Raw genomic sequence first — 12,443 nt, 5'->3', positions numbered from 1 at the left:
GGTCGGCTTGGGACACGAACCGCCTAAGCGGTCCGTTCTGTTCTGCAGTGATAACCGAGCGAGGATTATCGCCCGACCTCGCCGGATCCGATGCTATTTAACAGGTGTTTAACAACCCCAACTATTATTTCGCGATGCAAGATGGCATTTCAATGGGGAGAAAGGAGGACGCAATGAACGGGGTACATTTGAACTAAGCACATTTATTTATAATTTACACACAACACGTATGCAGGCAAGGCAATGAAATAATCATGCACGTATTCAAAGAGACAAAAGCAATCATGTATACAGACAAAGCAAAAGCATTACAACTGAATATTATTATTATTATTAATGTACAGTCACTTAACAGTTTTACTTATGGACATGGTGCCACAACATGCACTCAAAAGAAAAGAGAAGACCACCCCCACAGGCAGGGGAGTCAGACAGGGTCTGCAGACCTTTATAACGTGGGGCCTTGGTGACCGAAAGGGCCCCACGAGGCCGCGCAGGTTACCTTCCTCGCTGGGGCGACCCACGACGTTGCTTTCCCACGGCAGCTAGCATAGCCGCGGTCCGGCCCATGCCTCGTCCGACGGCCCAGTGATTTGGGCCCAGCCGGCAACGCCTCAGAGGAACAAATGGGCCTTCCCTCTTTCCGAGTTGATGCGCTCGTTAAGCGCCCGCTTGTCCCTCGCGCTGCCCGGCCTGTCACGAAGCCTGATCACCTCGGACTGTTCGGAGCTGGTTGGCGAGTCCTCTCCGGCCCATACTCGAGCGCGCAGGTCTGCGCAGCAGAGCAGGCGGGGCTGCGCTCCCAGCTTGCGTCTCCTCCTGGAGTCCGACCCTCTTCACCGACTGAAGGCTCCAAGCGCCAGGCTCCCGACTTCCGCGCAGCTCCTCGACCGCTCCAGACAGACACTCTCCAAACCCGACTTGACTCTCTCTCGGCTTGACTCTCCTCCCGACTTGACTCGTTGAACTGGCGCTCTGCGCGGCCTTTTATAGGGCTGGTGAGACGAGATCTGATCTCCGCCCTCTCACCTCTGACCTCTGACCTCTGCTCGGAAAGCGGACGTGGTAGAAATCACTGGCCCTCTGGATCCGAATCTCCGAGAACGAAGCTTCCACACAGAGCGGACGTGGTAGAAATCACCAGACTTGCGCTCACAACGAAACCTCCCACGTCGGTTTGTAGCGATGCTGTTCGCTGGGGACTCGCCGCGGCTGGTGCAAAGATGGTGTCGTTTCGGAGACGAAGGTGAGGCGATGTTTGTGGCATGGAGATGTTGACGGTTGCTGGCGGAGTGGTAAGGATGGCATGGTTGTTGAGAGGCAGGTGTGGTTGTGGTTGGTGTTGTGGTTAAGGGGAGCGATGTTGGTTGTTGTAATGGTGGTGGAGATGTGGTTGCTTCAAAATAACGATGGAAAAGAAAAACACTATCTCAAAGGATTACAGCCCTGTGACACGAATAAACCCCATTAAACAACGGTGGGGAAATCTAACTGAACACAGACTTATCGATCTAACTGAACTACGGACCTTTATGGTGTTCTGCGAATTTCCACAGCCGTAACAATATTACTAAAAGGAGGTGTGTGTGTGTGTGTGTGTGTGTGTGTGTGTGTGTGTGTGTGTGTGTGTGTGTGTGTGTGTGTGTGTGTCATGATTTATTTTAAAAGGTTCCTGCTGTCATTAAATAATAAAAATGGTACCGTTTGAAAGCTAATCAATTTACTTCAAACAAAATTTTCAAATTTGTAAAGCAACTTCCATTTAATCATAAAGTTACCTTTGAGCAGGACTTGGACTTTAATATAGCAATTCAAATGGTGTCATTTTTACTAGTAATAGGCATTGAGAACTATCTTTGACCATGATGTGGAATGTCGGCCGAGGTCCTTACTTTCCCCCCCCCACACTCAGTTCTTTTTTTTTCCAGACTCAGTTCTTTTCCTTTTTTTCCTGCCCTCACTTTTTCACCTTTATTTGCTTTTAAGTTCGTTTTCTTCACAACTGCTTGATCGATTGACACAAAACTTTCAAAATTCGAGAGGCTATCAATGGAGAATTTAAAAAAAAGTTACATGATGAGATGGAAAATGTGACCGGCATTCCAAAAAGTATGTTTTCTGTCAGCATGCGTTGTACGGTGCTTCTCATATCAGGAATAAATGGCCTCGACCTCGCTTCACTTGGCCTCGGCCTAATTATTTTGTGACAGCATTATTTTGTGGTTATGGTGGTGGGCTTGGTATCCTCGGATCCTGAGTTCAAATCCTGCTGCACTGTTGAATTAATATCAGGTGGGGTTGACTCTGCCTGTCATCCTTCTGAGGTCGGAAAAATGAGTGCCAGCTTGCTGGTATCCTCTGTCGGAGTGGCGACCCATCTAGGATTGTGCCCAATAGCCAAGGAGACTGCTTAGGCAGCAACAACACTCTGCACAGAGTATGGTCCCGATGGATGGATGGATGGATGGATGGATCGATTATTCTGTGATAGAAGTAATACTTCTCGAAGAAACAAGAAAAAACGATATAAAAGCACACATACATGGACGGAGAACACAAACAACAACCGTTTTTTTCACAATTAACACAAAGTTTGGTGTTGTCGTTAATGAAGTGATGAGTGTTGTATGCTAGTAATTTACAAATTACAAAATTCATGCCCTGATTGAGTGCTAGGAAGGCAATGGCAAACCACCGGCATAACGTGTAAAAGAAAGTGCCTCCGCAGCAGTAACACTAGAGAGAACGGTATATACAGTGCCTATAGAAAGTCTACACCCCATTTCAAAATCTTCACCTTTTGTTGCCTTTGAGCCTGGAATTAAATTGCATTAAATCAGATTTTTCCACATTTATTTACGCATCGTAACCCACAACTTCAAAGTGAAAACCAAATTATATAAATTTCAGAAAATTAATTGAACATCCAAAACTAGAATACATTGTTGGATAAGTATCCACCCCCTTATAATATCAAATGTAAATCAGCTCAGGTGTAACCAATCACCTTCAAAATCACACACCAAGTTAATTGGCCCCCACTTGTGTTAAATTGTAGTGATTCTGATAATTTCAGAATAAAATTAGCTGTTGCTGTAGGTTTCCTCTGCTGGGAGGTGCATTTCACATCAAAGACTCAACCATGAACACCAAGGAGCTTTCAAAAGACCTCCAGGATAACGTTGTGGAAAGGCACAGATCAGGGGATGGGAGTAAAAATATTTCAAAGGCCTTGAATATCCCTTGGAGCAGAGTCAAGACAATCATGAAGAAGTGGAAGGCATTTGGTACCACCAAGGCACTGCCTGGATCAGACCATCCCTCCAAACTGGATGACCAAGCAAGGAGGAGACTGATCAGAGAAGCCAACAACAGGCCAATGACAACTTTGAAAGAGCTCCAGGCCTTTATGGCAAAGACTAGTGACTGTGTGCATGTGACAACAATATCCAAAGCACTCCACAAGTCTGGCCTGTTTGCAAGGGTGGCAAGAAGGAAGCTATTACTCAAAAAAGTCCACTTTGAGTCCCGTTTGAGGTATGCAAAAAAAACAATCTGGAGATTCTGAAGCCGTGTGAGAAAAAAGTTTTGTGGTCTGAATGAACCAAAATGGAACTTCTTGGTCTAAATTCAAAACATTACGTTTGGCACAAACCCAACAGAGCACAAGACCCAAAGAACACCATCTCAACTGTGAAGCATGGTGGGGCAGCATCTTCTTATGGCGATTTTTCTCATCAGCAGGGACTGGGGCACTTATCAAGATAGAAGGGAAAATAGATGGAGCAAAACACAGAAAAATCCCAGAGGAAAACCTGCTGCCCTCTGCAAGAAAGCTGAAATCAGGATGTAAGTTCACCTTTCAGCATGACAATGACCCAAAGCACACAGCCAAAGCAACACTGGAGTGGCTAAGGAAAAAAAACGATAGATATCCTTGAGTGGCCCAGTCAGAGCCCTGACCTAAATCCAATCGACAATCTGTGGCATGACTTGAAGATAGCTGTAAATCAACACTCCTCACGCAACTTAACTGAGCTTGAACAGTTTTGTGCTGAAGAATGGGCAAATATTGCCCAATCAAGGTGTGCAAAATTGGTAGAGGCCTATCCCAACAGACTGACAAATGTAATTCCTGTCAAATGTGCTTCCACCAAGTATTAACTCTGACACTTATTTTTAATCAATTTTCTGAAATTTATAGAATTTGTTTTTCACTTGGAAGTTGTGAGTTACGATGTGTAAATAAAGGTGGAAAAAGTCTGAATTGATGCAATTTAATTCCAGGCCATAAGGCAACAAAAGGTGAAAATTTGAAAGGGGGTGTGTAGACTTTCTCTCGGCACTGTGTGGATATATTTATATACATACATCATGGTGTCACTTTATAGATGGATCAATGTTGGAACCCAACCAAGACAGCTCAAACGCAAATGCACATAACTCCGCTATCTTATGAGATGTATCACATGAAACGATCACGTCTCTCAACTGTAATTGTAGGGAATAACGAATCAGCTCTCACCTTATCAATTTCCCCAGTTGGCTAGGATTATCAAATATATTAACGCAATGCTCTTCTCGCCAAATAAACACAAACTTGGCGGACAGGTTGGGTGTGTGCTTAGGACAAATTGATTCGATTTTGTTGAATATCTGGATCAGGATCTTGATACGAGAATTATTTTTTAATTCTCCAAGTGATTTTCACCATTGAGAGATGGGGCCAAAATTATATATAGCATGATATTTCAAAATGTTGTGGACGAGTTATGACAAAACGAGGTTGATGACTTGGTTAGGTGACAAGAGCAAAGCAATTTGATTTTTCTTCAGGTCCGGATCCAGATTCGGCCAATCAGTGGGACACAAAACTTAAACTGATCAGCCTGGCAGAGGCATGCTCTGTACCGAGTGCCATTCAAGTTTATTATAGCTATGATTGGCTGACACTTTGTCTTCACAGAATAAGCAAGAGAGTTAATAGAACACATTACCCCATGCAGTGTTTAAGTTTATACTTCAATTGAAATAAAATAAAATAATTATATTAAAGATCGTTAAAAAAATATTCGAAGTTTAGCGCAATAAAGCAATCTTATACATCACCCTCATACACCATGTTATTTAACATGTCAAAGTACTGATAAACAGAAGGGTTTTGGAAGTCAAAATAAGGCGATTTGTTTTCGACTGTTTTCATGTGTATAATTCAATTTCAATAAAATAAAGATGTAAAAGTTGTGTAAATAATTCAATCAATTTAGCAATTTACTGCCGTTGATGCATTGTCGATTTGCACTACCCTAGCACGTTACATTAGTTATTTGTATCTGTTGTATGTGTCCTTTATGACGTCCTTGAAACAGTAAGTTTCCCGATGGGAACGATTTTCAATTTTGTTTTAGTGCCAGGCAGGCAGACAGAGTAAAAAAAATCCAAAAAAAAACAACATTTCCACTGCTGTCCGAAGGAAGCGGTGCAGTTTGGCATTTTCTTCTCATGATGCTCGGCAGCTAGAGCTCTGCTTTGTACTAATTCAGCATCTGAACCACTTGAAAAATGTTTTTTACAGACTGACGGACATACCAAACAGTGAAGTGGTTACACCATTTAAAAATCGTACCCGTGTCCAAAGGAAGAGGTGCAGTTTGGCATTTTTAATATGAAATGGGCAAAGCCTAGAAACGAACAAAACTCATTCGATATACCATTTGGAATTATCATGTAGAATCCTCTCAAATTACACTTTAGAACCCTCTTGAATTGCACTTTAGAACCCCCTAGAATTACCCTTTAGAACCCTCTAAAATTACACTTTAGAATTACCCTTGAGTACCCTCTAAAATTACACTTTAGAATTACCCCCTTAGAACCTTTTAGAATTACCCCCTTAGAACCTTTTAGAAATAGCCTTTATAACCTTTTTGAATTACCTTTTAGAACCCTATGGAATTACGCTTTGGAACCCTCTGGAATTACCCTTTAGAACCTTTTAGAATTACCCTTTAGAACCTTTTAGAATTACTCTTTAGAACCTTTTAGAATTAACCCTTAGAACCATTTAGAATTAGCCTTTAGAACTCCCGAGAATTACCCTTTAGAACCTCCCTCCCGGAATTACTCTTTAGAACCCCCCAGAATTACCCTTTAGAACCCCCTGGAATTACCATGGAGAACCTTTTAGAATTAGCCTTTATAACTCCCTAGAATTACCCTTTAGAACCTTTCAGAATTACCCTTTAGAACCTTTCAGAATTACCCTTTAGAACCTTTCAGAATTACCCTTTAGAACCATTTAGAACTCCCTAGAATTACCCTTTAGAATCATTTAGATTTCGCCTTTAGAACCATTTAGAATTAGCCTTTAGAACCATTTATAATTAGCCTTTAGAATTACCCTATAGAACCCTCTGGAATTACCCTTTAGGACCCTCTAGAGACATCCTTTAGAACCCCCTGGAATTACCCTTTAGAACCTTATAGAATTACCCTTTAGAACCTTTTAGAATTACCCTTTAGAACCCTCTGGAATTACCCTTTAGAACCACCAGGAAACATCCTTTAGAAACCGTTAGAATTACCTTGTAGAACCTTTTAGAATTCGCCTTTAGAACCATCTAGAATTACCCTTTAGAACCCTCTCAAATTATCCTTATATATCCATGCACATGCCTGGTGTTGGCTTAATGGTTAGGGTGGTATACCTCAGATGCTAATGTCCTGAGTTCAAATCCTGCTCACCATTAAATTAATACCAGGTGGGGTTGATTCAGCTTGTTATCTTTCCGAGGTCGGCAAAATTAGTGCCAGAATGCTGGTATACTGTGTCGGAGTGGTGACCCGTCCAGGATTGTGTCCAATAGCCAAGGAGTCTGCTTAGGTAGACCAACGCTCTGCACAGTGTGTGGTCCTAATGTATGTATGGATGGATGGATGGATGGATCTTTCTGAGGTTGGATTCAGCCTGTCATCCTTCTGAGGTTGGCAAAATGTGTATCAGCTTGCTGGGTATCCTGCCTTGCATTGGTGATTGGGATTGAGCCATTTGAGTATCCTGCCTTGCAGTGGTGACCTGTCCAGGATTGTTCCCAATAGTCTCAGAGACTGCTTCAGCAGCACCAATGCTTTATACAGAGTATGGTCCTAATAGGTGTGTGTGTGTGTGTGTGTGTGTGTGTGTGTGTGTGTGTGTGTGTGTGTGTGTGTGTGTGTGTGTGTGTGTGTGTGTGTGTGTGTGTGTGTGTGTGTGTGTGTGTGTGTGTGTGTGTGTGTGTGTGTGTGTGTGTGTGTGTGTGTGTGTGTGTGTGTGTGTGTGTGTGTGTGTGTGTGTTGGCTTGGGATCCCAGGGTCCTGAGTTCAAGTCCCGTTGGTTGCTGAATTAACACCAGGGGGTTGACTCAGCCTATCATCCTTCCAAGGTCGGCGAAATGAGTAGCAGTGTACTGGTCCTGGTGTATGCCCCGTTTTGAATAGGTGTACCATATCCCTGTGTGTTGTAAGAGGCGACCAGGGTTGGCGTCAGGAAGGGCATCCGGCCATAAAACATTGCCTCAAGAAAAAGCCCAGCCCCTGCATAGCAGGGAAAAATGGCTTTAAAAACGGTCATTTTTTATTTTATATATATATATATATATATATATATATATATATATATATATATATATATATATATATATATATATATATATATATATATATATATATGAATGTATGTATGTATCTTTTATATATATATATATATATATATATATATATATATATATATATATATATATATATATATATATATATATATATATATATATATGTATGTATATATATATATATATGTATGTATATATATATATATATATATATATATATATATATATATATATATATATATATACTTATTTAAAAAAAAAAAAACATTTTTAACAAACGACTCACTTTTAAATGTTTTCCACATTTTCAATATGACCAGCAATTTATATTGATGAACAAGAGGGAAAAATCGTAACTTACTTACCTTGATGATTCATCTGGAAAAAAAGTCAATTTTGTACACATGAATAATGCACAAACAAACAGAGCTCGACACAATCAGAGAGATGCTTCTTGCTCTACAATCCGACTTTCTCTGACTTGGGATAACAGATCAAGGACAGAAGTCATAACATTGTAGCCCCACAAGAGGCAAGGGTGGGGCTGGGGCTGGGGCTGGGGACGAGATCATAGATTCCGACTGGATCGCCTCAACCAGCGCATTGCAATCAAACTGCACAGTCAAGTTATTTCAACCACATCTTGCTCTTATCCCACAACCGCCGGAGCGCTGATGTACCCCTACCTCCGTCGATGGGCGCGTGGCCAAGCGTATACTTCCGATGCGTCCTGGCCCACATAACAAGGCAGGGAACGTTTACTTGCTGAAGATCAGATAACCTCGGACTCTGAACTCCTTCCCTGTTGAATGGGCCACACAAAAGTGTTTTTCATTGGAAAGTTCCAAAACCGGTGATAGTTACGGTTTGGTTAAAAGTGAACAGTTCAAATGAAAGCCTGTGTGTGAGGGAAATAATTCTCCAACCACAGTTGTCACACTATTCGCAAGCGGGTTCAACCGAATAGGTCTACTTCAGCGACAAAATGACGGATTTTTTTTCTCCCCCCAGAGAAGTGAGAGAAATTCGCATGGTCTTGCAGTTAGGGTCAGGCCGGAGTTGGCGCAATGGGGGCACGCCTTCTCATGCACTGCGTTCTATCAGCCAGGCAGGAGCCCACACCAAGCACCCTTCGGAATGCTTTGGGAATCAACAAGGAACAGAGGGAATGCACCTCCATTCCACCTCTTCTCTGCAGCACCTTTCAGAGAGCGAACAATCTTAAGAGACAACGCCGCTAATTAAAAATAAACATCGAACGTAATGAAATCCAACTTCTGAAATGAACACCCTTATGAGGGAACAGGCAATTTTGTTTGAATTACACGATGCAGTATGCTCGATGATGGCTTTACCATTAGTGATACTATAACGGAAATAACTTTTTTTTGTCAGTTTGTTGAGGACAAAAAAAAAGAAAACATAACAAGCTGTAAAACACGATTCTAACGAAAACTAGGACACTCGGTAGAGCACATACCTCCGCCATGTAATGCCTGATCCACGATAACATATCGGGCCCAACACATTTTTGAGATATCATGCCATATATCGTTTTCGTCCCTATCTCTCAATGATGAAGAATCACTTAAAAAATTAAATAATTCTCAATCCAGATCCGGATTCAGATCTTCACCAAAATCGAATCAATTCGTCCTTGTCACACACCCAACCTGTCCACCAAGTTTCATCCGAATCCGTCTGCAACTTTTTGAGATATCGTGCTATGTATCGGTTTAGCCATATCTCTCAATGGTGAAGAATCACTTAAAAATTTTCAACAGATCAAGACTCTGATCTTCACCAAAATTGAATCAATTCTTCCTTGTCACACTTCCAACATGTCCACCAAGTTTCGGCCGAATCCGTTGACTACTTCTGGAGAAATCCTGTACACAAACAGACAAACAAACAGACAGAGAGTGGTGAAAACAACCTCCTTCTCTTTGGGTGGCAGAGGTAATAAACGAGGTATGAAAGTGGAATTCAAGTCCAGCATGCTCTTGTCACATCTACATATATCCAACAATGGATCCATGATTTTTAGGTTTTTGGAGGCATTGCAATCATCTGCACTGTGGTGAGTTGAGTGGCATCGCATGTTGACCAGGCTAGATGGGGGCAGGCAGATCACCCCTTCCTTTAGGGTAATTAATGAACTAGCTGAGTGTTTCACTGACAATCTGATGGTGACATAGTTAAGCTTTTGATGCGGCAGCTTCATTTGTAGAGGCACACAATCCAAAGTTTAATTACTGCTGCCTTTCGGCCACATTTGAAGTCAACAACTTCGGGATATCATTTAGAGTGTCATCAACACTAGACAACCACCATAGCCATGAAAGAGAAAAGGGTGGAGGAGGGTTTGGGGTTGAAGTTGGTGGTCCTTCAAACAGTGGAAAAACACAGTGACATGGAGCAATGTTTTCAACATTAGTAATGAGTCGAGAAGGAAAGCCATCTGTCGTTTTAACTAGAAAATACATGCTATGATGCTAAAATCCATTTTGGACTTGCCTGGTCACATCTTGAAGTTCATTTGTACACTTGAATAATAATAATAATAAAAAAATTTGTCTCCCCTATAAGGGTCGGGCTGGGTTCAAGACCCCGATCAACCTACATGCTATACTACCCATTATATTTAATGCATGTTACGTTCAAAGAACAACCGTACTAGATCTGGCATGAAAGGAGGAGCGCGAATAAACAGACGCAGCTGTAGAGGAATTCTTTCGGGCAGACTCGAGTCTGATAAGATTAGACCATTTGTGGTTGAGTCGACGGGGCATGGAATGGGAGTACAGACAGCTGCGAGTACATTTGTCCGCACAAGCGTACCTGATTGAATCGTATGTTCCTCTCATTAAGAGTTGGTGCACAGTCGTTTTATTGTTCGGACCACTTTCCCTCATTATCAACGTTTTGGGTGTGCATATGGTTTTCATTTACCGTTTGGGTTTGGTATTCACAAACGAACAGGTGTCAGACAAAGGAAGGTAAATGAATCCTCACGTTGAAGACCAATTGATCACATCTGATATTGCATGCAAACTTGAAGCTGCTTTTAACCGAGACAATCTTGCTGACTCTCCATGTGATTTAACCTCCTTCCTTTTCCCTGTCCATAATGGATTCCACCATTGTAACAACCTCATGAAAAGCTCCTTTTCTCTCAACCCTATTATTACCTCTGCCACCAAAGCTGGAGGGAGGTTGTGTATTCATCCTTGTTTGTCTGTCTGTTTGTCTGTGAGCAGGATATCTCAAAGAGTTCAGGATGGATTTTGACAAAACCTTGTGGACATGTTGGGTGTGTGATTGATTGATTCAATTTTAGTGAACATCTAGATCCGGATCCGGATACTATAATTGTAAAGTGATTCTTCACCATGAAGAGGTAGGGCCAACAACGATATTATAGCACGCTATCTCATAACGTTGTGGACGGGTAATGACAAAACTCAGTTGATGATTTGGGGAGGTGAGAAAAACAAGCGAATTCGATTTTGTTTCAGGTCCAGAAGCAGATCCAGCCAATCAGTGGGACTCAAAACGTGAACTGTTCAGCCTTGTTGAGGTATGCGCTCTTCCGAGTGTCATTCTAGTTATTCGCATTGTGACACATAATCATGATGCATTATTTGAAAGGAATTCCTGGATCTGCTGTGGCATATTCCTCAAGTTACGTTGAGTCTTGGAATCCACCACTCCTGATGACAAATCCAATGAATAGTCTCAAATGTACCAGACGCCCAACACCTGATGAAGGGTGGTCGTAATTGGACTGCAGTCGGTGATAAAGAAGTTCTTAGGGGTCTGAAAAGGTCTTAAAGTTTTGGGGTTTTATGGGTCTTTAAAGGTCTTATGGTTCGAAAGGGTCTTAGTGGTCTTGGGGATCTTAGGGATCTGAGGGATCTTAATGTTCTTAATGGTCTGAAGGGGTTTTGGTGTCATAAGGGTATTGGGGATCTGAGGGATCTTAATGTTCTTAATGGTCTGAAGGGGTTTTGGTGTCATAAGGGGATTGGGGATCTTTGGAGTCTTCAGGGTCTCAATGATCTTTGGTTTCTAAAGGTCTTGGGGTCTTTAGGGGTCGAAGGGTTTGAAAGTGTCTGAAGGTTTAAAGGGTTTAAGGGAACGAAAGTGTCTTCGGGTCTTTCGGATTTCAGGGTGAAAGGAGTCGTATGGTTCTAAAGGCTTGAAGGTCTTAGGTTTCATTTTTTTTTTTGGATACATTGTCGAGGTTCGTATGAGAACAAATACACAATTACCCTGAAACAAGTTTTTTTTAAACCAAACAAAAGCATTGTCTGACTCAACTTTTTGTTCTGCATCACTATTCTGAAGCGAAAACGTGTAATTTCATTGAAATAGTGAGTATTCAAGCTTCAAATTCGCACAGGAAAATGCTCAAATTTCCCGAAAAGAAGCTTTTTAAACCAAAGAAAAGCATTGCCTGACTCAACTTTTTGTTCTGCATCACCATTCTGAAGCGAAAACGTGTGATTTCATTGAAATAGTGAGTATTTTGGCTTCAAATGTGCATCAAAAATGCTCAAATTCCCCGAAAAGCAGCTTTTTAAACCAAACAAAAGCAGTGTCTGACTCAACTTTTTGTTCTGCATCACGATTGTGAAGCGAAAACGTGTGATTTCATCGAAATGGTGAGCATTCTAGCTTCAAATTCAGGCAAAAACAATGCTCAAATTACCCAAAAACAAGCTTTTTAGACCAAACAAAAGCATTGTCTGACTCAACTTCTTGTTCTGCATCACGATTCTTCAGCGAAAACGT

General features: G+C 41.7%; 1 long non-coding RNA gene and 1 pseudogene across 2 annotated transcripts in view; one reads left to right on the top strand and one right to left on the bottom strand.

The window, feature by feature from the left end:
- LOC147026329 (uncharacterized) overlaps nt 1-8,304 on the bottom strand; it is a 50,989-nt pseudogene extending 42,685 nt beyond the window's left edge. Inside the window, exon 1 of the transcript XR_015058287.1 lies at nt 8,012-8,304. The product of XR_015058287.1 is annotated as an uncharacterized LOC147026329 (transcript). The remainder of the gene's footprint in view (nt 1-8,011) is intronic.
- LOC147026328 (uncharacterized) overlaps nt 1-12,443 on the top strand; it is a 79,000-nt gene that overhangs the window by 19,704 nt on the left and 46,853 nt on the right. The window lies entirely within an intron of this gene.

The sequence above is a fragment of the Eptatretus burgeri genome, chromosome 5, assembly GCF_056783735.1.
Source record: "Eptatretus burgeri isolate ZD-2024b chromosome 5, Ebu_testis_v1, whole genome shotgun sequence".
Taxonomy (NCBI): Eukaryota; Metazoa; Chordata; class Myxini; order Myxiniformes; family Myxinidae; genus Eptatretus; species Eptatretus burgeri.
The sequence above is the reverse complement of the archived record's forward strand: the minus strand, read 5'-3'. Positions and strand labels throughout refer to the sequence as shown.